This window comes from Echinops telfairi, unplaced genomic scaffold, assembly GCF_000313985.2.
Source record: "Echinops telfairi isolate 266 unplaced genomic scaffold, ASM31398v2 ScPeMD7_2010;HRSCAF=2546, whole genome shotgun sequence".
NCBI lineage: Eukaryota > Metazoa > Chordata > Mammalia > Afrosoricida > Tenrecidae > Echinops > Echinops telfairi.
The window spans coordinates 21,936,181-21,948,385 of NW_022105908.1; positions in this window are offsets into that span (position 1 = coordinate 21,936,181).

Consider the following 12,205-nt stretch of genomic DNA (forward strand, 5'->3'; position numbering starts at 1 on the left):
GCCAAGGAGACCACTCAGGTGGCTGTTGCACTAACCTGAGGGGAAAGACTAATGGCAGTCGGATTAGGGTGTATCAGTGGAAGTTCTCTTTTGAAGGTATGGACAACAGGATTTGCTGATGAATTGTGTGTGGGATGTGAGAGAGAAGTCAAGGGTGACTCACAAGCTTTTGGCCTGAGCAATTGTGAAAGACACACTGTTCTATGAATACCCAAAATTAAGGGGTTTGACCTGTTTAGAGAGGTCAGGAAAGGATTCTGAGGAAGAGGTCCTAGAGCTGAGAGCCGATGAATAAGTAAGAGTTCCTGTCTTGGCAGAAGCGGGAAAAGTATTAAACTGGAAGGAAGATCAGCATGCTTAGAGGAAGGGGGAAGGAGAGAGAGAGAGAGCCTTATAGCTGCAGGGAAGCAATGGAAGCAGTTCTTGGATGTAGATGATATGATGGCTGTTCAATTTGTACTTTCATGATCAAGCATCTTGCTTATTGGCCAGCAATTATTTATTTTATTATTTCCTTTGTCAGTTGGATTGTTTTTATCTACTGCCCCCCCCCAGTGGTGTCTTTCTCATAATGTATAGGCACTTTTTGTAAATTAAAGATCTTAGCTCTTTGATAATGTATTGTGAATTTTTCTCTCTCTGGAAAATGGGGCAGAGGCCATATCTGACTTGCTCTGGCTACTCAAGGGAGAAGGAGAATCCAGCTCCACACAAACCCAAGGCCGATGGTAACAGGGCAGAGGTCAGACATATCTCCACCCTCTTTCCTTCTTTTACTTTATTCTTATATGAGCTGTTCATCCTGAGACACTACTTTTCTGCTGGGTTCAGTAGTCCAAGCAGTAGCCACATAGAACTGACAGACAATAATCACAATTATGGAGATTTATTAGAGAAGTTAACAGGTTACTTACTACAAGTCAGGATCACAAAACAATTAATGGTACAGTCTTTGTCCGTAGCAGCATCTCTCCTCAGCCACGTTTGTTTATGACTCTCAGACTTCAGTCACACAGTATGTTGGCTTCTGCCTCTGTAGGCCAGGAAGCCTGCCTGCTGCTCTGCCCCCGGTCTTACAGTCTCAGTGTGGCACCTTTGCTCTGCTTCATATCTTTGTCCGCCCTGCTTTTGGCCACTGCCACTTTAGGCAGGGACCTTGAACATGCGCTGCTCTTGGCTCTGCTTCCTGGATGGTCCTGGGATTCTCTGTTGCTGTTCTCTCAGAGTCGGAAAATGGCAACCAAAACTGACCAATCCCCTCTACTTTTTGCATGGTTTCACCCAATTCTTTGGTGGGAGTTACAGATAGGGATAGAAGAGCCTTATTAAGAGATTTCACTTCAGTACACTCTCCAAGATTATTATGTATCTATTTTTACCCCTTTTTGCTATACAGGAAGATTTACATATTTTTATGTAGCACTGACCCACTGACCTTTTTTTTATGCTTTCTAGATTTCTTGATCAGGAATACCTCCCCAAGCCCCATATTTATTTTAAAGAAATAATTTTGTATACTTTTTATAGTTTTATCTTTTTAGTATTTTAATTCATTTGCAATTTTTAAAATTTTAAACCTTAAATAGGGGAAGTTTGCTATGAAGTATTAACTATAAAAGAAGATTAGTTGTTAAGAGGAAGAGAAAACTGAAGGAAGACGAGAATAACATATAAGAGCTGATACTACTTGTGGGGCTGAGACAGAGGTGCCAAAGAAAGGTAATAATGTGTTAGATTGGGCTGACTAGAGAAACAAATCCAGGGACACTCATGTATGTGTAAGAAAGAGCTTTATATCAAAAGAGTGGTTGTATATTAAGAAAACAATCTCAGCCCACTCCAGATCAATCCATAAGTCCAATATTAGCCGTAAGTCCAATACTAGTCCATAAATCCTTCTTCAGACTCTCCGCAGCTCATGCAATGATGCAAAATGCAGGAAGATCACAGGCTGGTGTGTGCAGAGTCTTGTAGATCCAGTAGTGGTGGAAGCATCTCTAGGGCCCTTGCAGGGCTCAGCGTGGCTCCATGAGGCTTGTCCACAGGAAGTTGAAAGCAGAGGGGTATGTGGTCTGCCTTCAAGGAGAAAGACCCCTCTCAGATCTGAGATTCAAATCTTGAGAAGTTGCCATGGTGACCCCATGTGACTAGCAGAACACCAACATGTTAGCAGAACTTGTTGGAAGAGTGCCTTCAGGATTACTAGGGGAAGATACCCGCATGCAGAATTTATTTTTCTCCCAAATGGCCAATTATCTTCTTATAATTCACTAAATAATCCACCTATTTGGTTTACCCATTAAAATGTGATAAATCTCCCAGCCATTAAACTTGGAGAAAGAGATTTGATCCAAAACACAAACCCTGCAAAATCTGATCACTCTTGCGTCCCAACACTCGTAGTCCAGAAGTTATGCAATATTGTTTACTTTTTTTCTTACCTGACTACCCGTGGACAAAACTGCCTTTGAATCGTGAGAGATCTCATTTCAAAAATACCTAGACTGTCTCCTACGTAAAGTTTTTTTATCCAGTGAAAGTTGACATGTTCTTGTGGAATCACAGAGTTTAGTCTTCATAGCAATGCTTGAGCATTTGCTTTATTCATTTGTATGTAGTGTGATGCACAGAAGTGATGAGCTATAATTCTACTTTCAAGAATTGTATGATCTAGTGGAGGCCTGGCCAAAGGATAAAGACGAGGCCCCATAAAGATTTATAGACTTGGAAACCCGAAGGAGCAGTTCTACTCTATCCCACAGGGTCAGCATGAGTTAGAATCAACTCAATGGCAGTGAGTTTGTTTGGATGGAGGCCTGGACTTCAGGCTCATGAGTGGGAACCGAGAAGGTGTCTTGTGACAGAAGATAGGTATTGTCAGTGTGCTTGTATCACTGAGGAAGCTGTGACTTCAGGTGAAGTAACAGGAAGCGCTGTGAAGGAATCAGACTCAAATAATATCCAAGTTTGAAGGCATCTTTGTACAGTTTTCTCATCAGATGCCTGAATCTCTTCCAAGTGCTAGTGCTAGTCTGATTTCTGTTTGAATGTCTCTGGAGAGAATGAACTTAACTACCTTCTAGTAGCTTCTAGTTCTAATGTTTTGTTTTTCCTTTAATTAAGCTGAAACTGGCCTCATCATAATTTCTACCTGCTGGTGTTAGTGCTTTCCTCTAGGGGCACACAGAGCAAATCCCACACATTTGTCTACAAGTTAGTCCTGCAGAAATCTGAAGACTGTTTGTATGTCCTTTCTGAATATTGTCTTTATTTCTCCTCTCACATGATTTTGGACAGTTTTGGCATTCTTTTGATTCTCTCTGAGGTGGATTCCAGTTGTTAATGACTTTCAGTGTGGCGCCTGAGATATTAAAACCAGTAGGGATCAGGTGTGGAGTGTAGCTGAAATCCATCCTTGAGACCTAGTTATCGTTTCTCAACTTATGGATCAGGAAACTAGTGACTGGAGCGAGGTGGACATGCTCTGCATTGTAGCAGAGCCAGTGTCAGGAGTGGAGTAGGACTGCCACCTCTCTTTTGGTAGCAGCTCTATTTCTGTAGAAGGAGCTTTCTCTAGAAGCCTCAGCATGATGCTCCCCGAAAAGAATCACAAAATCAGTATACCTTGATTACAGTCATTTGGAACATACGGGATTTTCTTGGTAATCACTTTTCCTTTTTTAAAAATAGTAAGTTAGGTGGGTATTGACTTTCATTTTTAAAGCCAATCTATTGCTTATGTTGATTGGATGAAAGGCATTGTGTTGAGGATATTATTATGTAAAATAAAAATGCTTCTTTCTTTATGGAGCTTAAAATCTAGGGTGACTATAGACAAAGTTCATGAGGAAAGGACAATTTGATGATTGTATCCCCAGCATAATGCCCGACAGAGCAAATGTGAACAGTAGCCGTGGAATTCCAGTGATGATATGCAGTTATAATAATATGGTGGCTCTTCCCCATGTACCACATTTGACAATATGTCATGGAGGGAGTTAACATAGAACTCTTCACCCCCACCCCCATGGCAACCTGAGTTATACTGGACAAGTGACATTTGAACATAGGCTTGAGGGTCATGTTGACTTTTTGAAAGATGGAAATGGTGCCTTAGAGAAGGATGTTCGAGGAGAGGGAGAATCTTTGTCTGACAGGGATGGTGAAATGTGGTTCTAACTTGGTGCTGTGGGAACATGGGTTCTTCTTAGAGACTGGCTTGAATAAGAAGGTTGCACCTGTGTGGTACAAAGCCCTGCTGCCTGTTAAGGAGTTTGGATTTTTTTTGTTTACTCAATATACCTGTGAGTTTTTGTTTAGGGATTTGTCTAGCTGTTGTGGCTACCTGAGTGTTTTGATACAGTAATGTTATGTTCTGAACCATGCTAAAGGAAGTACGCTCTGGAAATTATACAGGGGATTGATTAGCTATGAGGTATATTAAGATTAAGGAGATTATTAAGTAGCCTGGTGTAGTGGTCTTGGAAACAGATACCGGGGTTATGATATCCTCTGTGAGTGGAAGTAGAAGAAGGAGATAATCCAAAACTCCAAACTCTCTGCCGTTAAGTCAATGTTGACTCATCATAGTGACCCCTTGTGGGTTTCCAAGTCTGTAACTGTTTACAGTAGTAGAAAGCGGAGTCTTTATCCTTGGAGCTGTTGGTGGTTTCAAACTGCTGACTCTGTGGATTGCAGGTGTAATCACTACACCATCAGAGCTTCTGATAAAATGACAGAGCTGAGTGTTTGTTTTGAGGCTGTGGGCAGGAGAGCTACTGGAAGAGAATTCTGAGTATGTAGATGGTGTTTATAAGCTTGACTTGCTAGTGCTGCCCTAACAAAAAATACCACAAGTGGGTGGCTTTGAATCTGTAGCTGTCAAATTGATTCTGACTCATAGCAACCCTATAGTACAGAGGTCAGTTACCCATTGAGTTTCCAGGATATAAGCACTATGAAAAGTAGAATGCCACATCACTCACCCACGTAGTAGGAACTAGTGGGTTTCAGCCATTGACCTTTTGGTAAGCAGCCAGGTGCTTAATTCCTGTGCCACCTCGGCTTTTTTGGTGGCTTTAAGGAACAGGGATTTTAATTGTCTCATTTTGGAGGGTAGATGTTCAAATTTAGCAAGGCAGGCTCTTACCCTCTGGGCTTTAGGGGGTAACTCATTTATTAATTAAACCATTTTATTGGCATATAATTCACATGTCAAACATTTGAATAGTTCAGGCACATCAAGAAAAGCACTCAAAAAAAAAAAAGAAAAGTTGTACAGTCATCACCACAATCAGTTTTAGAACACTTTCTTCCTTTTAGCTCTCCATTTTCTCCCAACCTCCCCAGACATACCTCCATGGAACCCTTAATCCAATTACTGTCTCCATAGAATTACCTATCCTGGATTTCTTACACAGAAAAACATTAAAACAAAGCAAAACAAAAACCTAACAATTACAAAGTAATACAGAAAAAAGCCCAATAAAAAATGGAAATTATTAAAAACTAGAACAATTTTAAAATGGATCAAAAGGGAGATCAGTCGACAAGGTGTTAAATTTTAACTTAACAGCATCTGTAACAATCCATTTCCCAATGCACTCTGCCCCTCTGATTTGAATATGGTCAGAGGGGATCATCTGAGACTTAATCCACGTATATATCCCCTTCACTTTTTTTTTTTCAAAATGGAAACAGTTTTAAAATTGGTCCAAAGGGAGATTAAATGAGAAGATACTATATTTTAACCATAATCGACTTTGCAATGTGATCCGTCTTATCACAAGGCTACTCACCTCCCCAACTCTGATCAGAAGGAAATGATCAGAGGCTTAATCCATGTGTGAACCATGCAGTTGGTTTTGGGGCTTCCACTGTCATCCATAGCCATCTGCAAACCAGGTGTTCACAGTTTAAGTGCTGATACCATGCCCTCCTTTTGATTTAGGTTTTATTATTTACACTCCATGGATCACACCTGCTGGTGTGCTTCTTCCAGGTGGACTGAGTTGACACCACTTAGATGGCTGCTTGTTTTAAGACTGGCGCTCCGCCTCCCCCCCCCCCCCAAGAATGCACTTCAGAGGACAGCACTGGGGCTACAGTTTGGGGAGAAGGGTGTGTCTGATTAGAGCACACGGGAGAAACAAAAAGGGATGGAGAGGGAGGGGGGGACATCCTGGCCCACCAATCCCGGAGGACGATATTCCTGCTTGGAGCAGACAACGTACAGAGAGACATGAGGTCCCTCACTGACCCATAGCGCTGCAAGGGACAGCACTGGAGACAGTGCGGGAATTGTGCACAGTCTGACTCCATCACGCTGGGGCGAAACATTAAGGGCATGCAGCAGAGCAGCAAGGGGAGCAAAGTGATGAAATCCTCGGGGAATACCAAAAATAGACCTTCAGACTCAACTGGAAAACACTTGTAAAGGCCAACAAACAGACCTTGAACTATATATAGGCTTTTCCATTTTTGACTGTGGCTTTCTTTTTGTTGTTCTTGGGTTTTTTTGGTTATTGTTTTGTTGGTCTTGACTGTTGTTTTGTTTGGCTTTGCCTGGTTTTTGTGCTTATTAATGTATCTGCATGTCTATCTAGATAAACAATTCAGAGATGAAAAGAATGGGTCCAATGGTTGGTGGGGGGGGGTACTGGAGAAAGGGAGGTGGGAGCAAGGAAGCGGGTGTGTGTGTGTGTCTGTCTATGTGTGTGGAACCAACCCAGGGACAATGGAACAACAAGTGAATTTAAATCAGTGGAGAAAAGGGCGTAGGATGCCTAGTGGGGTGTAATCAAGGGCAATGTAGCAGCGAGGAATTACTAAACCCAAATGAAGGCCAAACATGATGGTGGGACAAGAAGAAAGTAAAGAAAATAGAGGAAAGAACCAGGAGACAAAGGACATTTATAGAGACCTAAATACAGGCATGTACATAAGTAAGTAGATATATAACAAGGGGAATAGAACTATGTACTCATATCTATATGTTAAGAATTGAGGTTGCAGATGGACATTGGGCCTTGATTCAAGTACTCCCTCAACAAAAGGACACTTTGTTCTAACAGTCCAGCATTCTGTGATGCTCACCTTCCCAACACGATCTCTGAAGACAAAATGGGTACATAAGCAAATGTGGTGAAGAAAGCTGATGGTGCCTGGCCATCAAAAGATTTAGCGTTTAGGCTCTTAAAGGTTTGAAGAGAAGCAAACAACCATCTAGCTGAGAAGCAACAAAGCCCACATGGAAGAAGTACACCAGCCTGTGTGATCTTGAGGTGTCGATGGACTCAAGTATCAGGCATCTGATACTGTGTATTGGAGGCGGGGGTGAGGAATGGAGTGGTGACCCAAACCCCATCTGTAGACAATTGGACATCCCCTCACAGCGGGGTCACAGGGAAGAGATGAGCCAGTTGGTGCAGTATAGCACTCATGAAACACACAACTTTCTTATAGCTGTTTGGTACTTCCTTCACCCCACTATCATGACCTCAATTCTACCTTACAAATTGGATTAGACCAGAGCATGCACACTGCTACAGATAAGAGCCCGCAACATAGGGAATCCAGAATAGATAAGCCCATGAGGGCTAACAATAGGAGTAGAGATACAGGAGGATTAGGGGGGTAGTGGGGGGAGAAAGTGGGAATCACAAGGATCAATATAACCCCCTCCCAGGGTGATGAACAATGGAAAAGTGAGTGAGGGGCAATGGAGGATGATGTAATATATGAAATAATAATCTATAACTTATCAAGGATTGGTGCAGGAGGGCAGGTGGGGGAAGGAAGGGGAAGAAATGGGGAGCTGATAGCGGGCTCAAGTGGGAAGAGAATGCTTTGAAAATGATGATGGCAGCATATGTGCAAATGTGCTTGACACACTGGATGAATGTATGGATTGTGATAAGAAATGTAAGAGCACTCAATAAAAGTATTTAATTATAAAAAAAAAAGACTAGGGGATGATTCTTAGCTCTCTCAGTTTCTGTGGCTGTGAGCATTCCTCGACCTTCCTTGGCTGCTTGAAGATGTGTCTTCACATGGCTTCTCACTTCCCACATAGGTGTCTGTCTATTCTGCCCTGTTTGTAGTACATCATATTTATAGGTACATGGGATAGGTAGGACTTAAACCTAGTTTTTGAGGGACACAGTTCAATACATAACACCAGGCAACAACCAGTAGTAAAGGTAGGTGTAATAGTAGAAATGGTAAATTAGGTACATTGATCTGGAGTACGAGTACTTGTGGGAAAGACATATAGAAATATCTAGTAGCTAGCTGCTGCTGTAAACCTGGAGTTAAGAAGAGATATCAAGGGACAGGTTTACTTTTGGAAGCCGAATGCTTAGAAATAATACAGGGTGTACATTCTGCAGGAAGAAAAGTATAGGCTAGAGGAGGATCTGGGAATAACTTCTGCAAAACCAGCCATTGAAAACCATATGGAGCACAGTTCTACAAGTGTAGACCAATAAGTATGGCCACTAGGGCTCTAGTTCACGCACAGATAGGTTTCATCAGTGACCACTTAAGGACCTCTTAAGAGAAGAGTTGCTGTAAGGAAAACTAAATAGGTAACTTGTGTATAGTAAAATTTTCATTTATACATATAGAAATGGGACAGTCACTTGATGATAGTAGAGGGAATGTATGGGGTATGTGTGTTAAGAACTGAAGAGATTTAAGTAAGTGTAGGTACTTCAGGGACCAGCAGTGATAAGGGAGATGCAAAATCAACATGAATGGTAGAGGTAAGTCTCAGGACTGAGAGTGGATGGGATATATGTGAAGTATGAGCTAAGATAAACAGATCTGGTCCTCTGAAACAGAGGGAAATGGAAAGAATGATAAGGAAAATCCAGAAAAGACTTCGTGACAGAAGACAAAAGCTAAGTACTATATCTAGCCTCTATTATAGCGGTTCTCAACCTGTGGGTCACTACCCCTTTGGGGGTCAAATGACCCTTTCACAGGGGTCGTCTGATTCATAAGAGTAGCAAAATTACAGTTATGAAGTAACAACAAAAATAATTTTATGGTAAGGGAGGTCACCACAACATGAGGTTAAAGGATTGCAACATTAGGAAGGTTGAGAACCACTGCTCTATTACTTATTTGTTTATTCAAATACATAATTTGAGAATCTTTTATGATGAAGGTAGACAAGGTGCTGTCCTTGTGGAAGTTAGTTTGAGACATTATCTCAGTTAAGTAGATGAGATTGTTGCTTTATCCTCTTCTGAAGTTCCTCATCTTAACCACAGAAGACAGAAAATAACTTGCCTATTACTATTCTAGATGTACAAGAGAAGTTAATTCATGATATACCATGAATGCCATGGCATTACTCATGGAACCTGCATTGAGAAAGATTGATAGAGGAGGAAGTACCAGGGTATGGTTAGATCATAGGTTCCTAAATTTATTTCCCCCTCCCCCCGGGAATTTAAAACATTTGTACTGTAGTCTACAATTCAGGATAAAGTGTAGGTACTACTTTTGCAGCCCTGGATTGTCCCAGCGCCCCCAAGGAGGTGTCATCCATTTTGGAAAATGCCAGATTGGAGCATTACTGTTAGAAATTTGATGAGGAAAGGGGAACACACCCTGATGTAGGTTATCATTCATTTGGCTAAGTCTATTAAAAATCAAAATAAGCTTGATATTTATCATTTATTATGAAATATCTACTCTAAACTCCCGGTACATTTATCCTGTTTATGTGCATGGAAATAACGAGAGACAGCATTAACATTTCAGATTAATCTGTTTTGCAGAAGTTTATTTTGCATTTATTCCTTTCTAATAGATGGAAACCCGGTTTCTCTAGAACACTTTCACTTTTTGTGATCCCTGTAAATACTAGAGAGTTCTCTTAACCAGAATTATTACTTTGCAGTTTTGACATCTTGCACAAACCAAGATCAGGCCACTTTCCCTTCCACATGGAAAGGTCTTCACATTTATGAAGAATTTGTGTTTGCTTTGACAGTTCTTCATATAGGATTTTATGTCTTTGCCATTCTTTTTGGCCACTTCTGCCAGCCTAGCCAAATGTTCTGAATGCCAGATAGTTTGCCTTTTTCTTAAAATAATGTACCTAGAAGTGATGAAAATATTCCAGGCATAGCGAAACATCTTGATTGAAACTTTCTCCTTAATGTGAGCTCACATTCCTTCATGGAGCCTTGGTGGTGCAGTGGTTAAGTACTCCCCTGCTAACTGCACATTTCAGCAGTTTGAACCACCCAGCAACTCCATGGGGAAGAGACCTATCGGCCTCTCCCTGTACATATGTCCACCTTAAGAACCTCTGTTGGTTCTCTGTCTATGGGTCAGAATTGGGGCATCAGCACACAGCAATAGCATTCGTTTAAGTTGTGCTTTAATGTACTGTATCATATCAGATCATCACAAAAATAACAACTCTGATTTATTGGGAAGCTATGTGTCAAGCTATTTTTCTCAATTGAGAATTGAAATAAATTCTCCATTATTTTATTTAAAAAATAATACTGTGAGAAAGCAAACAATCTGTGTTTAATACAGAAAAGTTTTTATAAGCTAATATCATTTTCCAGAGATAAACACTGCTAATGACTTGGTGTGTATTTTTTTTCCATCTTTAAAAAATAAATGACATGACACGTTGAAAATAGAAACATGTTACATACACTGTTCTCTGGCTTTCATAAGCTATTTTTGAGATAGATCATGATACCATCACTTTTTAAATAGATCATTCATATTCTGTTGTATAATAAAAGTGTACTGTGGTTTTAAGTAATTCCCCATTGATGAATATTTTGCCATTATAATCTGTAGCAGACATCTTTGTGCTTTATGTTTGTATACCTGTCTGAGTATTTTTGTGGGATAAGCCTCTTGAACTGGGATTACTGAGACAAAAGAGTATACATTTTAATTGGATGTGCTAATGTCTCTTTCAAAAAGGTATAAACAGAGTGGAAGAGACAGAAAGGAATGACCATTTACAGACTGGCTCTCGGGGCATTGAGAGTTTGGTGGCACAGTCTTTTAAGAGCCCTGGCAAACCAACCAGCTATTTAGTGGTGGGGCATGCGGTTGGGCAGCAACTGGAGTGGGGCAGGTGGGTGCAGCTTGGAAGATGTGGCAGTCTGCTTTCAGAAAGGTTACAGCCTGGAAAACTCTGTGGGGTTCTGTGAAGTCACTGTGAGTCAGAATCCATTAGATGACAGTGGGTTTTGAGTTATAACCCCATAATATGACCAGTGAAGGTCTTTGCACATGGGGAAGTTGACCTTTTTCAGGTGTAGCAAGTATAACAAACTCTCCCCCCCACTCTCACCCCATTTGTTTTTCAACTCTGTGATGCTTTGATAGACGAAATCATTTAAATTTTTGTATGATCTGATTGTCAGACTTTCTTTAATGGTTTCAAGGTTTATGTTCTGCCTCTTTGTGTTATCTTCTAGTATTTGCTTTTAAATATTTGGGCACTCTAGAATTTAATGTAAGCAATAAAGTAGGAATCCAGTTTTTATTAGTTATTTTCAAATAATTAGCCAGATGTTCTTGTACCACGTAGTAATTAATCCATCTTTTCCCCATTTTTTATTTAGAAATGCCAGCTTTTATCATATGCTAACTTTCTAGGAATACTTGAGTCAATTGCCTCTATTTGTTCAACTGATTTACTTGTTCATGAATGGCGTCACAAAGTTTCAAATACTGTTCCTTTCAACTTATGAACTTTCTAGTATTTTGTGGAAGCAGGTCTCCTTTATTTCATTATTCAGTTTCTGTAAATTTCTTGGTCTATTCTTACATGTTTATTTAGAATGAGCACATTAAGTTTGCCCATTGTATTCTGCAAAAAAAAATCTTATTGAATGTATGAACTAGGAGGATATATATCTTTTTTTTAAAATAATCATTTTATTAGGGGCTCATACAACTCATCACAATCTGTACATACGTTATCTGTGTCCAGCACTTTAGTATATATGTTGACTTAATCATTCCACTTTCCACTTGAGCCCCTGGTTTCAGCTAATTTTTCCCTCTCCCTCCCCGCTCCCCCCAACCCCCCGATAATTTATAATTTATTATTATTGTATCATATCTTACCCCATCCCACGTCTCCCTCACCCACTTCTCCGCTGTCCGTCCCCCAGGGAGGAGGCCACATGTAGACCTTGTCCTCTGT